Below are 25,523 nucleotides of genomic sequence, written 5' to 3' on the forward strand. Positions count from 1 at the left end.
GTAAAACATTTTGATCTTAAGCAAAATGTTATTAACATACAACACATTTTTCACCCATCCATTTATATGGAAGTAAACTGAGAAAGTTTGCTGAAGGAAAACTTCTTCTTTATCTAAACTTCCTAACATAGGTTTCTTAACTTTATCAGCCTTATAATGTAGCAGAAACTGAGGCAGAACTGCCAAAGACCGAATCCTGATTCTACCACTTACCTATAGTATAATTTTGAATAAAACATTTACCTTACTTTTTCATTAGTGAAAAAGTGATCACCACAGAACCGAGTTCCAAAGGATGTTTGGGAGGATTAACTTTTAAAATGCAAACAAAAGCACTTATAATAATACCTACCAATACTATTAAAGAACAATTCAAACTCATAGAACTTCTGCTCTGCCATCTATTAGAGTACACAGGCATACCTTAACGAATAATACAAATATTTGCCAAAGAATGCATTCATGAAGGATAACCTGAATATGTACCCTATTTTTTAAACAGCCTACTCTATGCTTAAATCAATTCAGACCATCAAAATATTATTTGTGCTGTATTATTTTACAGAAGTATCTATTAGGAACCACTAAACTTTAGTATTATGCCAACATGTTAACAAAAGCACACAGGATCATAAGTTATCTCATTTAAAAGCCAACAGAGGAGAAAATTCACAGGTTCAGTTTTCAGTACTAGGAAAAATTATTTAAAGTAACTAGACTATTTTCATATTATGAGTACTATGGATCTCTTAACTGATTATCTTTGCTTTGATTCTAATAAAGTTGAGAGTCAAAGTTTCTGCCCTAATAACTCTGACCACAAAAAGGTAGACCTAGATTAATTCTATCTAATGCTTTACTTTAAACATTACTTTTGTTTTCAGAAGGGAGAAAGGATAAATTAGATTTCATTAAAAGTAAGAACCTTTATTCATAAAAAGATACCACTGAGAGAATGAAAAGACAAAGTCACAGAATGGGAGAAGATATATATCAAAAAGTCTTATATCTGGCACATATAAAGAAATTATATGTTATCAATTCTAAACTATAAATTATTAAGAAAAAAGGAAGCAACTCAATAGGAAAAACATCACCATCACTTAATCAAGTCAAAGTCTAACACATGGAAGGTACTCACTTTTGTTAGTCACCTGGTCAATTAAAAGGCACAATGAAATACACTATACATGCATGGTACACATATACCAAAGTGTAACTAGAATGAAAGATAATACCCTATGTTGAAAAATGTATGGGATAATCAGAATAGTCACAAACAACTAATGTGGATATAAATGATACAATAGTTTGAAAAAGTTTGGAAATATGTATCCTCTAAGCTTGAATACATGCATACTCTTTGGATCCAAAAATTTCACCCATAAAAATATATCAAATAGGAATGTGTATATATGTTCATCAGGACAATTTTTTTTAAACCTTTTTGAGATAGGGTCTGACTATGTAGTTCAGGCTGGTTTTGAGCTCACTTTGTAGCCCATGCTAGTCTTGAACTCACGACAATCCACCTGCCTCAGCTTCCCAAGTGGTGGGCCAGAGCAACAATTTTTAAATAGCCAAAAACTGGGAATAAACAAAATGCATATCAAGAGTAAAGTAGATAAAATATGGTCTAGTGCAACAAAATATATCTATGAATGAACAAATTAAAACTAGGTCGTGTCATAATGTTGGGTAAAAGAAGGCAAAGTACCTATAGATCACCTATAATTACACATTCATCAACTTCAACAACAGGCAAAATTAATCAATTGTATTAGAAGTTAGAACAGTAACTGCTCTTGAGGGGTTTATCTCTTGGGTTCTGGTGATACTCTGCTTCTTGATCTAGCTGCTAACTTACAGTGTGTACATTTGGTGCAAATTCACCACACCTAACCACTAGGATTTGAGCATTTTTCCTGTGTATACGCTACACATTAGTAACACCAGTCAACCCCAGTCTCTGATTTTTCAGATAGAGATCAAGTTGGCCCTGTCTTTGTATAGCTGAACTCACAGACATACTCACTGGTGTAACATGCATATAAACTCAAAGTAGAACTGTCCCTCCTCATACTTCTTTGTCTCCTGAGCTCAAAAGAGAGGCAGAGAAATGCCTCTCAACCCACAAACTTTCACAGTCTCAGTACAATTATCTGCCTTAGGTTTACCAGAATTAAAGTCATAACTTCCTTTATCCTTGTGGATGACAGGTATCACAAATAACCACAGACTCCCATACTACACTTATCTTTCATAAATAAATCTTCCTAATTCTTTGCACATCCTTTATCTTGATCGTATATCCTGTCCCCTCCTAATTCTGAAAGAAGTAAATCTCTCCACAGTGTCCTATGGAACTAACAGTGTAATATCAGCAAAATCTTCACCACTTCTCTCCCTGTTGCTTTCTTTTCAGAAGACACTGCTCTCCCTACATACAACCTTCTTCTCTCCCTACATACAACCTTCTTAAGAGTGACTGCTTTTCCTCACATAGCCCTGAAAGAAACTACGAGGCCTAGAGGTAAAGTAGGTCATTTCCGTCCTCCATTTATCACTCCAGACCATTCTCCTTCTTTTCCTTCAAATTATCCACCCAACGCTGCTTTGAAGTTCCTGTTATTAATCAATCCCACCTCAACTGCCCCTGCCCTGCTCTACTGCTCCCCATTTCCAAATGTTCTTAGCTACTAGGCTCATTATCACTCTTCCAAACTACTCTTAAATTCCTGGTGATTTTTATCTTACACCCTGAACTATTAATTCCTAGAATACTGATTTCCTCCCTGCCTCAGCTACTCAATCTTATGATCATAATCTATGCACGCTGTTCTCAAACATTTTGAGCACGGGTACCTCCTATCCTTAAATACTGAGCAAACCTGAATGAATGCCTAATAGGCAAAGCCGTGAAAACTTGAATCACTAAATGAATAGTGTAATATTGAAATATAAAGTATAAAATAAACAGAGATGAGGCCACACTAATGTAAACAAATGAATAAATATGAATAAGAGATATATCTTCCTTACAGAAGAATTTGCAATATTAAATGTAAATTCTTTCTCCTCCAGGAGAAAGAGTTTAATATCTGCCTCCTCAGTGAGGGTGAGCTAGACATAGTAATTCACTTACAAAGAAAACATTATGGAAAGGGGAAATAGTACATGTACAGTGGAGAAAACTGGCAAACATTGCCTTTATGAAAGTTAACATCACCTGTAATGTCACGTGAATATCATGATGACATGACATTCTTTCTAAAAACCCATAAACCAAATATAATCATGTGAAAAATACCACAGGAAACTCAATGTAAGAATCTCACATGCACCAAAAACCTCTGTGGGCAGGCCTTAAAACTGCAGATTCAACATGCATGCATATGGGATTCTCCCCCTCTTAGAATTCAGCTGCCACACTGTATGAAGCCCAAACTACCATGGAAGGCTCCATGAAAAAGAACTGTGGCCCTTGTTGAGCTTCCAGCTGACAGAAGACTCAAGCAGCAGCCACGTGACTGAAGCACCTTAGACACCCCAGCCAAGTAAAGTCTTCGAACAACTGCAGCTCTGCCACTAACATAGAACAGATTGGTCCAGCTAAATCCATTCAATCTCTCATTTGTGAGCAATAATAAATAGCTGCTCTTTGAAGCCACTAAGTTTGAAGATGCTTAGGCAGAAATAAATAACCAATATATTATCTGAATTAAACATTTATCACCTTTGTGCAAGACATTATATCAACTCCTATTAGAGACTATCAGTTTGATCAAAGGTATAGCCCCTACCGTCAAGGAATTAGGTTTTTCTCCAAAAATTTGAAATAAAACCTATTGTAACTAGGACTCAAATTCTGAACTGTACAATAAAGGTGGTTTCACTATTCTAATATTTTCTTTTGCTTGATCCCTATTGTTAATAATGGCAGACATTGTAAAACAGTTGGCTAGCATTCAAAATTTTGAGAAGTCCATGGACACAGAATAATTCACAAAACTACTAACCATGATCATCACAAATGCTATGCATAATCAATGGAGTAAACATACCACAAGTGTCACTGTACCATATACAAGCTTTTATTCATTTATTAGAAACACTGTTACTACATATCTATCCTAATGCTGGCCCCCCAGAATTTTCCTGAGATATCAAGTCATTTTATTTAGAGTTTCATTTTTTATTTTTCTGCTTTATGTATTATTATATTTCTAAAACTTCTGATACATTTAACATAACATAAAAACTCAATATAATAAAGAATTTATGTTTGACAGAATAATTAGTACTCTTCTTATTGGGAACAATAGTTTAAAATGTACTATTGAGAGAAAACATTAAAGTTTCAAAATTCTCTTTAACATTGTGATGGATTTTTTATCTGTCTAGGATTACTTAAGTAAAATTCATTTAAAAAATCAGGGTATAAACTAGAACATTCTTTAAATCCCTGATAAACCTACATCTAAATGAAAAAATAAATTCAAAAGCAAAATGAATAAAATATGTAATATAAAACAAAATTTATTACACTTCAGACATTTTCAGAGAAAAGGATATATATAGATTGTAAAATTTCTTACGTCCAATATCCATATTGTATCAAAGTACTACACAATTTGTATATATAGATTTGCTTTCAAAATGTTAGTATTTTCCAAAGGGATAATTTTTTATCAATTTTATAGCAAAATCTAGAGCATCATTCTATTTATAATACACACCATCAAATTAATCATAAATTTGGGGACTTACAAAATCTCTTCACAAAAAGGAGAGAGGAGATACAATCAACAAGATTGTATAATAAAACCAAGAAAAGCAGTTTATCAGGAAACCACAAGTCATAAAACTCATCATAAACCATAGTATAGAATAGTGCTTTTTAACAAATGCTAAACCACTGAGGTATGTGTTTGTTCTAGTACCAACAAGTCCTCATCTCTTCAACCTGGCTGCTCTTATGTAAGGAGGGATATAATTTGTCAGTATATTACACATGACTTTAATCAAGGCTGCTAGAATGCTAGACGGGGGGGGGGGGACAGAGACAGAGAGACAAAGACAGAGACAGAGAGACAGAATATTTGCAAATAAACTTGCAGAAATTCAAAGGCAGAAACAGTAGTAAACAAAGGGTTCAGGAAGTTGGACCTAAAAGCTAGAAACTAGAACACAGATCTCTGTTTTCTAAAGGTCGTGCATCTACTATGACTCTTGCTTTAATCAGTTGCATGTGTTGCATTCTTTATTTGCCAGTTTGCTAACATACCCTGCCTATGGCTTGTGAGGATTCTTCAAGCCTATCATGCATGACCTTCCAGTTCGAGGCCTACACTCTCCTCCACACCAAACCTGTATTTCTCAATTTTCCAACTCTAAATTCTAGAAATAAACCTCTGATTATGCCAGTTACTTATTTTGAGCCTGATCACACAATGACTGGCTAGTGCAGAGACTAGCTGTTCTTGGGACATATGTCTTAGCTTGATCCAACATTTGAGACCAAGGATATAAACTTACATAGGTTCAAGGATTTTTTAGAAGTCACTTTGCATGAGCAGAAATGATAAACATATCTAGTATCTAATGTAAATAAAATAACTCAGAAGAAACCTACCAAGCTACCAGGATAAAACAGTTCTACCACAGAAATATGAGATTTTATATCTTTCCACAGCCATCAAATCTCATAGAAACAGCTCACAGTAGGCTTAGAATCAGCAAAATCCAAAGACCTTTTTCATTAAAAACGTCTTCCAAATCAGGTCACTGTTAACTTGTAATTACTCATTTAATGTTTTTAACTTCTAAGCTATAGTTTAGCCTTATTAAATTAACTCACACATAACAGAAACAGAAACATTTGGCCAGTGAATAAATAAGTGAACAAACTTAAAAATGTTTGCTAGTTTGGGCCCTGAATTTCATTCTCCAATTTTAATTATAACATTTATCCCATTCATTAACCATCCAAAGTATTTGACATCAGAGCAGGCAATAAGTCATTCTGAAACCAAGGAATTTTGTACTAAAGAAAAAGTAAGGTATATTATAAAAAGGTAAGGCATGTTATAAAACTATCCATGTACAAGTAATTGTTACTTGTACAATAAATTATTTTTCCCTAAGTGGATATAATCAAACTATGGGCACCAAACTAAAAAAAAATCCATGACAAAATATTTACTATAGGAAAGGAATTTGGGTCTAAGGGGAAGTTTCAAGGTAGGCCAATAAAATACAAAGCTCTGAAACATGTAATAAAAGAAATATCAAGGAGGAAAGCAGTAAATGTGTATAAGAATTAATTACCATGAAGAATCTGATGGTTCAGGAAGATGATACAGAAAAGCAAATAATTTCAGTGCAATGAAATCATCAAAAGCCTGGTGTTCTGTTTGTTTCTTGAGATACTAAAATTTAGACTTAGTACCTCAATCATGCTAGGCCACCACTCTACTACTGAGCTACATCTCCATTACTTTTTCTTTTATTGAGATGGAGTGTCACAAAGATGCCCAGGATTTCAAACTTGTAATCCTCCTGACTTGGCCTTCCTATCAGGTGGGACTACAGGTGTGTGCCACTGTGTCAAGCTTGAAAGTCAGATTCTCACAGGGACTTAACTAGCAGAGAGAAAAGTGAAAGCAGTGATGTAAGTACTATAATTACAATTATGAAAAGGACAAAAATAATTTTGATCATTATAATAAAGACAATAACCTTGTCACTAATATCTTTTATCATGTTTATATTTCTCATAAATAATATTATTTATAACATGATTTCTATCTTCAAAACCTCATTCTTTTTATGCTTATATTATAACATGCAAACTTTATATATTAGTCAACATGACTCAATGAAAATATTCTTTTATAAGAATAGTTAACACGATTCTTTGAGTGGATCATATATATTTTATGTCATTGGCTTTAACCAGAGAAAATAACTTTGAACTTAAAGTATTTTTCAATTTCTTTTAAATTGCCTAACAACTTACTTCAAGCACTGCTTGATGTACAAATGTCATTTACATGATGTTAAAACAATAAGCGTGATAGTTGGCATTGCAAGACTGCAAAGAAATGACTTTTTATGTACTAGAACACTCTTAAGCATTTAACAATGTAAATATAGTTTTTTTTAAAAAAAAAAACAGTACTTGGGGAATACACCCAGGGCTTCATGCATGCTAGGAAAATGCTTTCTACTAATCCTCCATTTTTAAAGTTGTTTGTCTGTTCATGAAACAGTGATCTTTTTCTTCAATCTTTATAATAGCTGGCATTATACACATGCACCATCACATCTGCAAAATGTTAAGTTTTCTTTAAAAGTAAAGCCCTCTGGTCAAGTGACTTGCTGTACATGTGTGTGTGCTATACTGGAGATTGAGTCCATGGCCTCACACTGAGTTACAATCCCAGCCCTGTTTATATTTTTTATTTTGATACAGGGTCTCACTAAATCACTAAATTGACCAGACCAGGATCAAACTTTCAGTTCTCCTGACTCATCCTCCCAGATGTTCAAGCTATCACACCTGACTGCCACAGGATCTGTTACATGAGTAAATGAGTACTGCTTTCACTTTGTTTATCAAATAAACTATAAAAATCCATGGGGAGATTAAAGGTATACGATAATTATTTTTAACATCACAAATCCCCAGAAAAATTTAAAAACCTCCTTATCAGTATATATAATTTTAAAGTTTACCTTTGAAGTCATATATTTTCAAATAAAAATTATTTAAAATTATGCTAGTAACTCCAAAGTTCAATTCAGATATTATTAGCATAAACGCATACACTACCTAATGAATAGCTGTTGAATAAAGGAATACATTTCACTCTTCATTATGCTTGTCAAACTTACCATCTGCTTTCCATCTCCACAGCAACACTCTGAGTCTAGGCCTTTATTGTTCTGACATAGGCTGGTTACGAAGCCTCCCTGCCGTGGTTCCTTCCTTCTGCATGCACCATGCACATCACTGCCACATTCGTCATCCTGAAACACCACTTTTCTCCTAAACATATCATATCATAGATCCATCAGATCTTCCAGCTACATCCACCCTAAAACATGACTACAATTTACCTGTGTAAATTTCACTTATGTTCTCCAAAATACACCAGCCCACTCCACCCTCTATTTGCCATGCTTTTCCTCTCTGCTATGACTTTCTTTACATTCCTCAGATTTTTACAGTCTACTAGAAAAACCACAGGGCTTGTGCTAACAAAGTGTATGGGCTGCCAAGGCAAACTGTCAGAAGAGAACTATAACACAACTGTGGGCCACAATAGCATCCTTAGATGGTTTCAAAGACTGATTGATGAATGTAGATAAACTTGGCTTAGAGAATCTCATTGGCATTTTTAGGAATTCTAAAAAATTCATTAATCTAAATTATGCATTTCCTTAAATATAAAAATACCATGAATGGTTTTAAATGTTGTAAGAAGAAATCTGTAAGAGCAATTATTGACTGAGATAAAATTTCCTAAAATGTTTATACAATCTTTTATGAAATACAAATACAGTATATGTTAAATGATTTAAGTATTGTCTCATAAATTAAAGTCTATTTAGTCCTGACATCTAAGGCACAAACTATAAAGGCTGTTGGTAGACTTTTTTTTTTTTTTTTTGTCTTTTTCCTTTTTATCGGTACTGGGGATCGAACTCACGACCGCCTGCTTGCAAGGCAGGCACTTATGCCGCTGAGCTAAATCCCCAGCCCCAGGGCTGTTGGTAGACTTTTAAATATTGCTGTAAAATTTTGAACTGTAGAAGTTATCTCAATAACATTCATTGATATGATTATTGTACAACTGTCTCATGAGTAACACAGTGATTGGGGGGGCTTTTTTGCTTGTTTACTAGATCAGGACCACAAGTTGACAAATTTGTCATTCGTCCCTTCTCAAAATCATGTAATTTGTTCACACTATAGCCTGCCAGAACCAGAGGGGGAACAAAAAAAGAGTAGGACAAGGTTAAAAACAAGACACAGCCTGAGAGGTCAGGTTAGGGAATAATGCATTCAGATATTTTTATATATAGAAAAAGTCAGTATTACCATATAATCAAATGCAACATTAATAATTCAAAACCCCTTGTGTACTCATTGAATATAATGTAAAATGTTTCTTACTTTGCATTATGGGCAAAATAACAATAAAATCTGGCCTGTGTCCATAAAAGGTATATAATCCAGATGGCTGAAGAAAAGAGGGAATAAAGAGAAAAATGAATCAATGTAGTACCCTAAATTCTTGTTTGGCTTTTTGTTGGGTTTTTTTGTTTGTCTGTTTATTTTAGGGTCTTGCTTTATAGCATAGGCTGGCCTTCAATTTATTATGTAGCACAGGCTGTCCTTGAACTGGCTACAATCTTTTTGTCTCAACCTCCTGAGTACTGGGATTACAGGCATGTGCCATCACACCTGGCATACCCTACATTCCTGAAGGGAACAATCACAAGGACTAACATCATGATAAAACTACAAGAAATGAACAAATCAGGAATATATAGCTCAAACAAGACTTTTACTTACTATGCAACTATAGAACAATTACAAAATTTTTATCAAGAAAAAAATGAAAAGCTATGAACACTTTAGTGTTACATCTACAATCTCTACTAATATTTTTGTTTACTGAGGTTGTTCTCTGCACTTTTGACAGGTATATAAATTATTTATTTATAGAAGAAGCCTACAGACTCATTTCTTCTTGGACACAACCACAGTGCAACCACATTGTCCAGTGGTCGCCATGTGCTGGCCTTGGACTTGAAGACCCCAAAAAGCCCACTATGGGCTCTGATCTTCAGTCACCACAGGGCTTCAGGGAGCTTGCTGTCCAGACTGCTAGCCAGAACCTGGCTGTATTTCCCATCTTTTACATCCTTCTATCTGTTCGGGAACTAGTGTGGGATCCTGTACTGGCATGGGTTCTGCATGACTGTGATCCTGTGCTCCACCTCGTCCTCAGTGAGCTCTCCAGCCCTCTTGACGAGGTTGACGTCTCTGCTTTCCTCAATACCACATGCGTGTATGTTCATGCCACACCATAATAGTAGTGACAGCAAAGGCTATTTTCCACCATCATCAATATAGAAGTTGAGCACTCACAGAATGTGCTGGAACTTCTCAGAATCACTAGAGAGGCGGCACCAGCAACAGTGCCGTGTAGGCCCCTATGGATCTTTCCCACACAATAAAAAGAAATAGTCAACCTTCTAACTGCTGCTATCCTGTCCTTCAAACTTTTTCTATAGCAGCAGTCAAAATTTTACTCTTAAAAATTATTGAAATTTGCCAAAACACTTTATGGTGGCAATACTGATAAATTTTATCATATGTGGAAATTTTAATGGCAAAGTTTAAAATATTCATTCACTTAATAGTAATGATAAACTTACTACATGTCAACATAAATAACATTTAAAATAATTTTTCTAAAAAAAGTAATTGAATGACACTGTTTCACATTTTTTTAACAAAGTTCTTTAATATCTTGGTTTAACAGAAAACTGATTCTCATAATTGTTTCTGAATTTAAACTGACACAGTTATTTTGTTCTGACCAGAGGTAGTCAGATAGACAGACAGACAGACAGATACATAGATAATCTGCCAACAGCAGCCTCATGGCGAACTATAAAGTCTTAAAGAACAAGGTAGGATACTAGAGTGAAAGTCCTCAGTTCACAGACACAGCTCTGCCACTGGTTTGCATCTGATTTTGAGGAAATTGTTTCAGTATCTTCCTCAACTGAAATAAAGAGGAGGAGGAGGAGGAGAAATCGTATCACTGTATCTGGGAGTACAGCACAGTGGTAGAGTATGTACTTAGCATACTTGAGACCCTGGATTAAATCCTCATCACAAAAGGAGAAGAGGAGGTTAAAGAACACAAAGGAAGGGAACAGACAGAAAAAGAGAACCAGATATTTACCACAGTGCCCACATACCAGTTACAAGGGTGCTCCAAAAATGTACAGGTATGATACAAATTTAAATGCCAAAATTAGATCAAAAGCCTTACTCCTTCATGAACTGGAGTTTTTTTGTTTTGCTTTAATTTATGACAAAAACAATTCTGTCCCTCTCTGGAACTCAAACTTTTATTCCATTCTTTAATTAACTTAATCTATCCTACTTTCACAACTCCGGTAAACTGCCTCTAAATGATGAAAGAACAAGTGTTTTATTTTACTATACACTCAAAATTTTCTTTCTCAAAGTAATATAAAAAAATCAATGAAACATTGCATTATTTTATATATTACTTTCATTTTTTATATTACTCAATTTTAAAATAATAATAAGAAATACATAGTTAAAAATACAATATTCACAAGCTAACTGGGGGAAGAGGCAGACACCAGTCCTTTCCTTCTTGTGAGTCTGCATCATTCACAGACTTCAGGGGAAGACAGCAAGAAGTCAACAAGAAGTTAAGAACTCCTGTGAGTCGGTGCCATGTGCAGGCTGACTAGGGCAGAGCCAGACACCAGCCCCTCCTGGGGCAAGGGTAGGGACAGGTGTGTGTGTGTGTGTGTGTGTGTCCCACACCCCCTCCATTCTCCTGAAGCACTGGCTGATCCAGATAAACACAGACTGTGATGATAGCTAGTGAGGTAAAATCCAACTTAATTCTTGTAGTGTTTGGTGTTTCACTGGCCCTAAAGCTGGTAGTGTGATCTATTCAGAGGATAACAATATACAATGTAGCACATATAATGGAGATCTCCCTCTGAAGGTGATAGTCATTGTTAGTTCTTTATTATCTTGCTTTAAAATCCCATATCATTTTCATTGTTTTGTTTGGTTAGGTTTTATTCCGTTTTATCTTGTTTGATTTTGTTGTATTTGGTAGCTTGGGCAGCTATTTTGAAGATAACAAGATACATTGCGGTAGCCATTTTGGATTTACTCTTACCTTATTTTGAAGTCTTGTACTGTATTCATTGTTTTGTTTTTACTGGTTCTATTCTGTTCTGGTTTTTTTTTTTTTTTTTTTTTAATTTTACTATATCCGAAGGTATGGGCAGCTATTTTGAAGACAACAAGAGGCATTATGGTAACTATTGTTGATTTCCTATTACTTTGTTTTGAAATCCTGTGTCACTCACACTGTATTGTTTTAATTGGCTTTATTCTACTTTATTTTGCTTGGTTTTATTTACCTCTCTAAAATAAAATTTAAAAATAAATAAATACAATATTCAGCTTGTAGATAAAACATTTAATAATAAAAAATACCTGTGGCAATTCAGTATGACTGGCTAATGATCAGGGGTATGGAAACTACCAAAGCAACAGGCCTGAGCCAACAGACATTGCTTTACCCCTGTTGACAATAGCACAGGATGAGTAATGTAGCTAATACTACGCATGAGCAATTAGCTCAAATTAACATCATATTTAAAAGTCTTTTACTCAGTCTTCTACTTTCTACTTTCAAAAAAAAAAAAGCAATGAGGTTTATTAGAAGCTTCTTCACACTTAAGAACACAAATGTCCCATTAAACACTTTCTCCTTGCCAAACCAAACAAATTCAGTTGAAGTAAAGAATTAGCCAGCTGGCTGTATTTGGGAAATGGGAAAGGAGGTGATTAGGTATTGCTCTACCCAGATATTAAAATTTCTCTCTCCCATAGCTTGCCTAGGGGAAATGTAAAAAATTCTGAGATTTTGGCATTAAAGCTTGGCAATCTAACTTGGGAGTGGGCTAATTAAAGGCATTTGAGATTTTGTTGCATGCAACCATACAAGCAATCTACATTAATTTGCTAGGGCTATGAAAACAAAACACCACAAAATACATGGATTAAAACACAGAAATTGCTGGGCATGGTGATACATGCCCATAATCACATGCCTATAATCCCAGCACTCAGGAGGCTGAGGCAGGATCACTGCAAGTTGGGGATTGGCCTGGTTTACAAAGTGAAGTTAAGGCCAGCCTGAATTGCATAGTGAGATCCTTTTTACAATAAAAACCACAGAAAATATTCTAAACTAGGATGCCAGCAGGGTTATTTCTTTTTAAGAGTTATGAGACAGGAATGTTTTGGGGCTTTCTTCTTGAACTATAGACGACAGTCTTCTCCCTATTTTCACATTGTCTTCCTTTTGTATATACCTGTTATTTCAAGGTCACCAGTTTTACTGTATTAGGGCTCATCCTAATTGCTTAATTTTAACTTAGTTACCTCTGTAAAGATCTATTTCTAAACAATTACATTCTGAGATTCTAGGGTTAAGATAGATAGATGTCAATCCATATCAATGCTATAACCAACTGAATCCAGCAAGTAATCTGGCTCTTTTTCTATTAAACATGCTTAAATATCATTTACTTCAATGTCTACTATGCCCTAGATGCTAAATTTACAAAAATAAATATGACATAGTAGCTGACTTAAGGGATTCACAGTTTATTAGGATAGACAAGAAAACCTAAAACACAGCAGCAGCAAGCACCTTTAACCCCTTTTGACATAAATCAAGATAAATCAGGGTATAAGCAATAAAATAAAATAATAAAATTAAAAATGCTAAGAGGAAAATAAGTAGTAAAATAACACAAAGCAAATACTATGGCTTAATCATTTTGCCATCATTCACCCCTCTCCTCTCTCTCTTCCCCAACATAATAGCATATAGAAATATACTTCTCAAAGCACAGCTCTACTTTATTTCCTTACAGCTTTTTGCAAGCTAAGTGGCAGTTTTCCCTGATGCAATGCTAGTGACAAAGGAAAAGAGAAATGTCAAGAGAACCAAATTCCAATTAACTTGTGAGCTGATGTTTCAGCGTGAGTCATTGCCCTTTAGTAAGCTGGAATGAGACTCTCAACCACTGAAGAAGTCTGCCAATTGAGACCCAGATGTTCAACAGAAAATGATGGGGTAAAAAGGCAGGAGCAGTGGGAAAGTGCAAGGAACCACGATGAATAGCAATAATGCTTACTAATAGACCTTAACAATAAAAGCAACAGAGCTTGACTACACAAAATTCTATTCCATTTTTCCTAATTAGAATTTCAGTAGATTTTATTGATATACAGCAGTTGCTTTCTTGGCTTAAAAAACTTACGGTAATCAAAGCAGAAATAATTCAGTAGGACCATATTGGTTCACATTAATTGGAATAACAATTTGTTTTAGCAGAGGTTTTATTATAAAATTATTTTTAAAATAAAGTTTTCAATAATAGTCATACTAATATAACAGAATGTACTGTAGACACTTTATAGATGAATACGAAACTAAAATTGGCAGAGCAAAAATTTCTGAATTGGTTCCTCTCAAAGTACTTGAAACTTCTCTAAGAACATTTAATGCCCATTGCTGGGTGTGGGGCACACACTTGTAATCCCAGCACTTGGGAGGCTGAGGCACAAGGATCGCGGAGAGTTAAGAGGCCAGCCTGTGCTACAAAATGAGTTCAAGGTCAGCCTGAACTGCACAGTGAGACCATCTCAAAAAGAAAAAGGAAAAAGAAAAAACAAAATGCCTAAAATATTTTAAATATTTCTTTTCCAACTATGCATTGTTTCTAAAAATTTTATTACAAAAATAAAACATTTGCAAGGTCCTTTTGATCAATAACTGACTGATGGAATTCTAATTCAATAAATCATATTATATTATAGTCAACTGTTTAGAGCTTCATAACCTGTGACATGAGGAATATCTGTTTTGATTATCACTGTAACCAACCTAATGTGATTTGCATGAAGAGGCTGGCGTTTCTTAGGAGCTACCTGAAATTTTAAAATGTATTTGTAGTTCTCATTGTGAAAGTAACAAATATACACTTACATTTCTTAATATATTTTTTCTTAGCCTATGTTGTCTTTCTTTTCAAATTATCATTTCCATTGGTAATAAACATCTAATCTACAAATAAAGTATTAAAATTTAGGTATATGTATGAAAGCAAACCTTATTGAAAAGATCCTTATAAAAATTTAAATAAAAAATACAATTAACACAAATTATTTCAAGCATAATTAAAATTTCTCTTCCATTCCTTTCTATCAGAAGAGAAGATATATTTCTCTTATGGCCTCCCTCCTGTTTTAATGCAGTTCAGTAAACAGAGGAGGCATCATGGCATAATGAAAAGAATGATAACTTTAGAGAACAAAAGAATTCATGACACTTTTAGAATGCTAACTTCGGGAACCAAATAACTCATGTTACTTTCTAACAAGTTACTTAAACTTTCCAAGACTCAGTTTCCTCAACTATGAAAATGAGTGATAACATCTACCACATAGGAATGTTTTAGGGATTAAAAACAGTGCAAATAAAATATACCACATAGTGAATGGTTAAAAAAGAGAGCTCTAAATATTACTAACAAAATATCATTTGGACAACTGAGAACACCTTTCAGAATCTTTTCATTCTTAAGAGGGTGGTAGTCATCAGATTCTAATGCCCTTCCAGCTATTTTCATCCACATTTATTCTTCTGATAACTCTCTGATATAACAGCTTCATCTACTGCCACCATCCCCAGCTCCTTACCTGCTTTTACAGAATAAACTCCTCAGGATCTTTTAACCAGCAAATCTACCAGCTCTTCCTCAATTTTCAGCTAACTTTGCAGCAAACATCTTCTCTTCTAAAACTCTTATTTCTTAACTTCTCCGACTTCATTCTGCTGGTTCCATTTCCCATGAAACCCTTTCCAAATTTTCTACACTTCTCTAACAGTCTGTGTGATTTGTACATGTTAGTTGATGCCACCCATTTCTAATCTATTACCACCTTCCTCTTCATTCTCTTATTAGGACCCATTTAAAGCTTCATAATTTCCCAAAACAGTTTTTCTCTACTGAAGTGCACACTGCTTTGTGGACTCTGTTGTCACTCTGTCTGCCACAGTAACATCTATCAAGTAACACATCAGCAGGAACCTTGAAATTTAGATTTAAAAGGGAACAATATATCTAGCAAATTCAAAGGAGTCATAATAGCAACTTTTTAATGCCCAGTGGAAGGAAGAGGGAATGCGAGTCGGCCTGCTTTATTAGAATCAATACCATAACTGAGGTAGCTAAATGTTAATTTATATTTTAAAAGAGAAAAAACAAGAATTGAAAAAGACAAAAATAGAGTTCATAGTGACTTGCCCAATTTAGGTACTTTTAAGGCTTCTTTAAAATTTTCAAGGCTGTATTTCACTCTATACAAAAGGAAATGTAAATCTTCCAGTAACTGAAACCTAATAATAATCTTTACACTACAATTTAAGAACTGATATAAAATATTTCCATTAAGTCAAGAACAAATGGATGGATCCCTATCATTTGTGTGAAAAAGCCTGTAATGTTCAACTATCAAAAGACTCTTTGTTGAATAACCAAATAAACATCATTTAACATTTACTACTAAACAGTTACTCTGATGTAAGGCTCAAAAACGCACAATGGATATTGTGAATAGGGAAGAAACTCTACAAAAGAAGAGAAAAACTGTGATAGAAGAAAAGGGAAAAGAAGAAAGAAAAAAGAAAATATATATATATATAAACACAAGACTGTTAAGATAATTATACAGCTGGTTTCTCTTGGTTTGTTGAGGGAAAAGTTTTGTGCCAGTAATTTTCCAGACAATGCTTCATGCCTGTATCTTGTATTCCGAACAACTACTGCGAATATAACAATATGCAATGTGTTAATTATTGTTACTCTCCTACTAGCCTATTTTGAAATTCCATTTTATTGTTATTTCATATTCTTCTGTTTAAAATTAAAACAACAAATATTTGAGCTACAATGGAAAAGTATTATGTTTCCAAAACTCCTTCATCTCTTACATATGGTACACTTAGCATAACGTTCTGTACAACATATAAACAGGAATGGAAATTAATCCACAGAACCCACCAAATCAAAATGTGAATTATATTCAGTATATTATATAAATACCAACTTTAAGTCTCTCCATCTCCTCCCACTCCATTCTAGGATCATCTATTATAACTATATAAAGCTGTATTTGTTAAAATAGAAAACAAAACATCAACACAGAACAGGCCAGTAATAATTAATAGTTTTACCAAAATCGGAAACTAATTGTATAAAAAGGAAAAATACTTAATAAAGTGCTCAAATATAATGATGTGATTTACTTCTCAGTAATAGGGGAAGAGGGAAGTAACCTAATTAGGAAAAATTAGAGAACCAATTTAAAAATATGGGCTATGCCATCAGATAAGAAGTCTCTTGCTTCTTGACTAATGATGTGTTGATCATGAACAAGACTTAACCTCAGCATCTCAGTTTATCTGTAGAATGGAGATAAAAACTCTTCAAAAAATGATACAATTAAATGAAATTAACTATGAAAAGCACTTAGAATATACTAAAATCTCAATAAAGTGTACCGAAGACCTAGACATTTTTATAGCTAAACTACTGCAAACCAAGGAAGATATTAGTTGCCAGAGCACCAGGAACAATGGAAAGTTTTTAATCTCAATCTCAATCTCTCTCTCTCTCTCTCTCTCTCTCTCCCTCCCTCCATTCATCCTTTCCTCCTCTATACCTCTCTTATAAAGCTAGTATATTTTTTTTAAAAGTGTTTTAAAAAGTCATCAAAAGAAACACTATGAGAATACTCTCATAGCAAATCAAATACAGCACTACTTTAAAGAGATAAGCTATTATCAAGTTCCTTTTATCCCCAAAAGACCAATATTGGGGGAAATCTACTAGTGAATCTTCTAATACAATTCAACAAAGGTAAAAGAAAAAAAATACATTATCAGATCAAATTACTATCTCAGTTTCAAAAATAGAAAAGGAATACAAAGCTATTTACTTAATATGCCATAACAAAAATTTTGAATATACAACTGTGAAGCCCTATAGGCATTCTCATTCAAATGAGAAATGAGCCAAAGATGTCCACTACCATTACTATAATTTAACATTATTCTAGAAGTTCTGGCCAATGCAATAAAAAAAGAAGAAATTTGACAAGAAAAACGTATGATCACCACTTACAAATGGTTTAGCCTAGTTATTATAAAACCCAGTAAAAACTGTTAGAATTAAAGAGTTTCATAAGAGCCAGGGTTACAGCTCTGGGCACAGCACCTGCCTGGCAAGCATGATGTGGAGAGTTTGATTCCCAGTATCCAAAACATTTCATAATACGACCAGTTTAAAAAGAACATATAAGGACAACTTCTATATTCTATCCTACAGATACAACCCACTTTATGAAATAATAAAAAAAGATCTTATTTATAATTGTATCAAATGCTCACTTTGGCAGCACATATACTATAATTGTGTCAAACGCTAAAATACCAAAAAGGGGCAGCAACCACATAACAAAACTAGAAACTGTGTAAAGAAATTCAAAGCCATATCTTTGAGACATAAAAGATGGCTTAAAGAAATGATGATGATTTTGTAGGAAGAGCACATTTATTTCTAGAAAATTTAAATGCTCCAATAAGGTTCTTTTGGAATCTTATCAAGTTACATTTAAAACTATGGAAAATATGAGAAATGCTGAAATGTTTTATAAAAAAGTAATAAGAACCACTACAACCACAGTTTAGAATTACTGGAGCAAAAATAAACAGTCAAATGACACAAACACAGAAAAAGTCAAATATCTTTAAGCAGGTAGACAGATTACATATAAACATATGATTTGGTATTTAAAATCTCCAGGAAAAAATAATTGTTCCATAAGTAGTATTAAAGTAATTAATTTGCCACACTATACGAGAGTAAACAGCAAACAGATGAAAGATATAAATATTGTTTAAAATTTTGAAATTACTATTAGGAAATAGAGTGGATAGTTACATAATATGGAATGGAAAAGGCTTTTCTAAGCCTAAAAGAATAATCTTGTTAGACTTAACCATATTAAAATGTTAAAAGTCTGCTTAAAAAGAAAAACATACCAAAAACAAAATCAGAATGTAAATTTAAAAATGGGGAAATTATTTACAGTGGATCTAACAAAGGTGTAACAAAGCTACAAAGAGCTCTCATAATTCAGTTTTTAAAAATCTTCAGTAGCATAATAGACAAAGGAAACTAACATAATTCATGAAAAAATATAAATATTTGTATTTGGAAATAACAATTATAGAAGATTACTGTCAAATGAGAGTTAATTGCTAGTGCTAACTGTGGAAAAGATGTGGACACACTCAAGCACAACTAATACAGATGAAATCATTCAAGCTTTCTGAAACCCATCTATTAAAATCATTTAAAGATGCATACCTTAGTACTTCAGGACTATCCTTAGGAAAAGACATGGGCAATATTTAACCTATCAAGAAGCTAACTGTTATTCATTCAAAATTATTGAAAAGAGCTTAAATTTTCAAAAACCATTAAGGTGGTTAAATAAACTGTAGCAAATCTATAACCAGAATATTAGCTACACACTATATTTTGTAGTAAAGAATAATATTTTATTGACCTGAGTAAGCATTCATAAACTATTAAGTGAATACAAACTAGTAACAAAATGCCATGTTTAATGTGTGTGTGTCTTTTTGAGACAAGGTCTCACTATCAAGTTCACGCTGGCCTTGAATTCACTTTGTAACTCAGACTGGCCTCAAACTCTTAAGGATTCTCCTGCCTCAGCCTCCCAGTGCTGAGATTGTAGGCATGCACTACTATGCCTGGCCCAAAATTTTTAAATGACAAAAAAAAATGGTTTCTTTGTGTTTAAAAAAACATAAACACTCATTTTAAAAGTCCTACATGGATATTCACTCAAATGTTAATAATAAGTATCTCTGGGTAAAAACATTAAAAATGTTATGTATTATTGATGTAGTCCTAAATTTCCCAAATTTCCTAAACAGCTATGTATTATAATAGTAATTAAGAAAATACAGAATGTCTACAGTATTGCTGTGACTGTAGTAACAACAGTATTCAAAATTATACTAACAATGATATTCTTACCTTTTTAAGGCTACATCAGAATTAGGGATATCTTTCCTGTCTGTGGGAAGTCCTACTTGGATTTTTTTTTAACATAATTGAAAGAAATTTTAAGAGCTATAAGACAACCAAAAAGAGTGACAGAGATAGACAAAATGTTTGACTCCACCTTTATTTATAATTAAGTTAAATACCAAATAATGTTCAGAGATTAGTCGTTCTGCTTTCATCCCCCCAACAAAGGCAAGGCTCAAAGATGAGGTTAGGTTTGCATCTTTACATTCAAATCTTGACCACAAATTTTATAAATAAAAGTGTAGGGGTAGAAAACATAGATATTACCTTTTTAGGATAAAAAGTAAATGGGCTTTTGACAACTTTAGTCACAACTCTTCTCTGTCTGCTTTTGGAGAGTTTTCGCCCTCAATAATTTATAAGGTACTATCTAAAGGGCAAGCAAGCAAGATTTCTTCTGAGCCAAATGCTTTAAACAGGAGATTTTCAAGTGTTAAATGTTCTGTTTCTCCAGTGCAGCCTAACTCTGAGAGGGCCAAAAAGACTGGCAGTACTTGGCTCTAACAATAAGCAATAGACAAACTGTTAATTCCATCTGCCCCCCTCCAAAACATGACAAAGTATTACATGGTTGTGCCAGGGGTCTCAAGCTCCATTTAAGGGATTTTTCTGAGGGGCCTTCATTTTCACAGTATTAAGATTTTCTCTAAGTTCTCTAAATATACTGAGGGGGACTTTAGGGATGCAATCTTGATATTACAAGGCAATACTGCTAATAACAAAGAAATATATTATCTTTTATATCATTCTTTGTTGGAGGTATTGCTTTCAAAATTCTTTTATCTCACTGATCAAAATTTTGAATTTCTTCCATTTCTAGTTCAATAATTACTTCATCTTTCCTGAATCACTTTGTCTCTACTCTCACTTTCCCTATGAACGTGAATAAACATAACATTCCTTCAAGTATTCTTCTGCAGTGGTTTTCTACCATTCATGTACATTGAAATCATTTAGAGAACTGTAAAAAAAACAAAAATATAAACCAGTGCAAGTAATTTTTACTGACAGAAAGTATGAGAGTGACCAGTGGTTTCCTAGGGATGAGAGAAAGATTACAAAGGTAGACAAGAAAACTTTCAAGAGGTGTGGATATGTAATTGTAATTGTAATTGTACTTAGGGTTTTATGTTGTGTACATGTCAGACATTAAATTGCACATTTTAAATATGTGTAGTTTATTGCATGCTGATTATAATTTGTAGACCTCTTTTGTAAATAAGTACCGTTGTTTATTTTAGGCCCAGCCCACTGCCATTGGAATAAGGGTGGGGCTTCTAGAAATCAAAATTCTTAAAAGCATTCCAAAAGACTGTAAATGTGTAACCAACATTGAGAGGCACTTCTCCATAGCTATCCTGTTCTCTTTTCACTTCAGTTTTCTTGAAAAGCCTCACTCACGGGCAACTAATTTATTAACTACCTTACTTGCCCAATCTTCTGAAGACTAGTTTCTAAACCACCACCCAGCTAAAACTGTACTTTAGTAAAGTCAGTTCTGGACTCCTAATAAAGACAGGTTACTGGAGTCCTCTTGATACTTGATACTACTTTACAGCATTCAAAATTGTGGATCCATTCCTCCGCTCTTTGAAAGTCTCTATCCTTAGTATCTTTCTTGATGTTTCTCCTACCTTTCTTTCTAATGAACATTCCTCTGTGATCATTCTCTTTTTGCTATTATCAGGCAGTTCTCTGGCTGCTACTTTTACCATGTTAATGGACTTAACCAAACCAACGTATTTTCAACTCCCAAGCTTCTCTCTATTGCTGATTTCCTTTATAAATTCCACAGCTGTAGATCCAGATACCTATTTACATCCTCAGCTGAATGTTCCACCACTTCCTCAAACTCAAAAATAGAACTTATCATTTTCATCAATGTATGTGTTCCTCATTTCCAATTAAATCAAATCCTCAGAGTCTTGATTGTTCCTCCTTTCTTCCCACATGGACAATCAGGATCCACGTCATTTTACTAAAAATCTAAAATACAAATCTAATAAATGGCTTCTCATTCATCACCTTCAATCCAGTCTCTTTAGCTAAGAGCAGAATGCTGCGGTCTGATCTTTACCACCCTCACTATCCTCATCTCTCCCCATTTTCCTACTAAACTTGCATCAATCCATGTCAATGTCAACGTTGTTGACTTATCAACTGACCTGTCAACACAGGCTTGTTACTGTCAATGACTTCCCCACTTCCATGGTTTCTCATCCTCTTTGCCTTCTCTCAAAACTATATCCTCCTTCTGAAAAACACTTCATTAACCCTTGTACTTCAAAATTCTGCTGTGTGCTCCCAATTTCAGCAACATCCAAGGTAAACTGACCATGTCCTACATTACACTCCTTACTACACTAGATATATTTCTGTTCACATTTATTACAAGGTATGATAAAGGTTCCTTTACTATAATATTACTAACACCTCATACATTACACAATTTCTGAGGACAAGAATTATGACATTCATTTCTAAATTCTAGTTCTTACTAAGCCTAGGGCAATGTAACATCAATTTATGTTTGACTTGACACTTCAAAAAGTCTTGAATGAGATTTTAAAGATTTCTTAAGATTCATTTATATATATATATATATATATATATTCACTATTTATACATAAATTCACTACAAACAAATCTCCCAGGATTATCACACTGATACAAGGTTATACTAATCTGTAGGACTTTATGCAGCTAAGATTTTACACACTGAAAATCTCAACTGTAAAGTGTTACTTGAATCAAAAATGTGACATACTTGTTCCAAAAATTACTGTGAAATCCAAAGGGCAAATAATTTGTACAAGGACAGGTGGGCCCTACTGCCTATAGTACAGTCTCTAAGATAAGGGGTAGCTGCCAGTGGAACAAACTTCCCCCTAACCTAAACGCAGCGGCTGCCAGGCGTGTGATAGTGTTTTTCTAAGAGAACAGTCTTGTGCAGTATGAAACCACTAGGGCAAAATTAAAATCTTTCAAGAGTGCCTAAACTCTGCGGGTACAAAGCACAAGTGCACCCTGAAGGGCAGATATACGGTTTTGCTGAGACTGACAAACTTGGGTTCTTTAATGCAACAATTTTTTTAACTAAAAGCCCTAATGATTCTAGGGTAGGATAAAATCAGCCTCAGAAGAGTAACTCGTGAAATGAAGAAGGCAAGAGCTGCAGAGATCTTCAGTGTAGTAAATAACCAAGGAATAAATTGTAGCTGCTTCCCGATCCTGTCTGGCCCGCGCGAGACCAAAGGAGGAGGAGAAAGCTGCTTTCAAAAAGGAGCGGGGTCGACAGGGACCATCTTGGCCAGCAGACTGGACGGATAGCGGTGGCCTCCCCAGAGTTGAGAGGGCAAAAAGGCTAACAGAGGCCGGAGCAACGGAGGGAGGGGGGTGGGGGTGGGGGTCCCCAACAGGAGCCGACCCTACAGAGGGGTCGAGGCTGCAGCACCCGGTCACAACCGGGGCCGGACCGCTGCTCGCCGGGAAGGAGGGAGTCCGGGTCCGCGCGCTTAAGGCTGGCGCCTTCCAGGCAGCGGGCGAGCTGCGCCCAACTTCGGGGCGAGCAGGCTCCGGCCGCAGCCCATCATCCCGGCCCGGCGCCGCCCGGAGCCCACCCGCCGAGCCTCGCGCAGGAGCCGTTACCCGCAACGAAGCCGCAGCCGGGGACAAAGTCCCGTCTCCTCCCCGCCGCCGTCGCAGCTGCCGCCGCCTCGCCCCGGCTCCTCCCTGACAAAAAAGTTCTCGTCTCTGGCCGCCCTGGGGGCCCGGCGCGGGTCGCTCCCCCGGACTCACCAGAGTGGCTACTGGAGCTCCACTGCGGAACCTCGACCTGACCTGAGCGGCTTGCAGCCACCACGACGGCGGGGCTGTGCTTCCTCCAGAGTAGCAGCACCACCTGCCCCCCTTCTTCCTAGCAGACTGGGTCCCGGCGAGCCATCTTCCCCCACCTCACACTGACTGACAACCCAGCCCTGAGAGCCGCCACTGCCTCCAGCCACTCTGACAGGCATGAAGAGAGACCCGTCCACAGGCAGCCAACCACCACCGCCCCACGCCAGTTCAGCCTATCGCCGCCCTCCGGGGTGGGACTAGAACAACTTCTTCACCAATGAGAATCTTGTGCTGGGGGACTTGGGGCGGAGCCGTGAGAGGGTTGGGAGGGGAGATTTGAGTGGGTTTGGTTTGAGGAATGGGCGTGGTCTGGCCCCTGGAGGAAATTATTGACTCTAGGCTTCTTGGAGGCCGCTAAAGAAAGGAATCAGTAAAGATCTCTTAAACTCTGAGCCCTTAGGGTTTAAGGTCTCAGAGAAAAATAAGCCCCACCAGGTAAGATAAAAAAATATATATATATTTTAATTTATTGAATATGAGGGTTTACTTCCCAGTAGCTAATTCAAGTGATAAGCATTTATCCAAATCTTTTAGATTCCTTTAAAAGATGCTTTTTTTTTTTTTTTTTTTTTTTTGCTAAATGATAACAAAAACCCTTCCTTACTTAATCATTGCCTTTGGCCTTAGCCTGGAAAAATTGTATAGTGTATTTCCGCTATTTTCTTTTCATGGGCTGTTTTTATTTTCTCCAACATGTGGCCTACACAATCAGATTTCTGTTTAAAGGTGAGAAGTCCAAACATCGAATCTATCTTCTTTGGGGGGAATCTTGAAAGATCACAGTGAATTACTGTGGGAAGACTGACGTGATAGTTTTGGTCCTCCAAGCCAGAATCTGGTGAATGGGTGTGTTTACAAAAGAATAAGTATGGGAAGACCCTCATTAGTGTGTTTTATTCTGACATCTAAGAAAAACCTAAGAAGTTAAATTTTGCCATCAAATTCTGGGGAATAAGGGATTAAAACAGTAGGGACAGAAGGAAAGCCAAAGGTTAAAATAGATCATAAAAAGAAGAAAAATAAACCAGTTTGGACACACAATCAGTTTTATTGGCCATCGGCCATGTGGACCACTGATATGATGGGCTGATTTAAAGAACCAGGTGTCTGGTGGCAGGAAAGCCAATCAGGATCAGGGCAGGATTCCAGGAGGAGACCTGAACCACACCTGTGAAAGTCAAGATGGAAAGTAGGAGGAAATACTGGCTTCCTACACTGTGCAAGACACCTGGTTTGTCAAGGATACAAATAAATGTTGGAAGATGAGAGCATACACCGCAGGATAACAAACAGGTGAAACGTTAAGCAAAGATTAATCATTTAATGCAACAATAGAAGAGATGACACAAAGCGGCACACAATTGATTCATTGTTCAGATGACTTTCTACTAGAAGAAGCAATCCTTCCAGTCAGGAGTAGTCAGAAAAGCTTTCATGAAAGAAATCTAAACTAGCTGAGGATTTAGCTCAGTGGCCCAAGTACCCGCCTGGCAAATATGTGGTCAGGAGTTCAATTCCCCGGTACAAAAAAAAAAAAAAAAAAAAAAAAAGCTATA

The 25,523-nt window shown here is 35.5% G+C and overlaps 1 protein-coding gene and 1 pseudogene across 3 annotated transcripts in view; both read right to left on the reverse strand.

Moving 5' to 3' along the window:
* Positions 1 to 24,092, reverse strand: part of Hycc1 (hyccin PI4KA lipid kinase complex subunit 1) — a 62,903-nt gene extending 38,811 nt beyond the window's left edge. The window contains exons 1-2 of one of the 3 annotated variants that reach the window (XM_063234152.1): positions 23,869 to 24,091; positions 7,900 to 8,053 (exon numbers count right to left, since the gene is read on the reverse strand). The gene's annotated coding sequence lies outside the window, so the exon portion shown is untranslated. Of the gene's footprint in view, positions 1 to 7,899; positions 8,054 to 23,868 lie in introns of all 3 variants that reach the window. The other 2 variants (XM_003467919.5, XM_013150446.3) reach the window with 2 other exon arrangements.
* On the reverse strand, positions 8,064 to 10,161 carry LOC134472495 (small ribosomal subunit protein uS13-like; annotated as a pseudogene).
* Positions 24,093 to 25,523: the final 1,431 nt, after the last annotated feature.

The sequence above is a fragment of the Cavia porcellus genome, unplaced genomic scaffold (assembly GCF_034190915.1).
Source record: "Cavia porcellus strain 051 isolate PalLab524CR breed Dunkin Hartley unplaced genomic scaffold, mCavPor4.1 scaffold_2, whole genome shotgun sequence".
Lineage (NCBI taxonomy): Eukaryota > Metazoa > Chordata > Mammalia > Rodentia > Caviidae > Cavia > Cavia porcellus.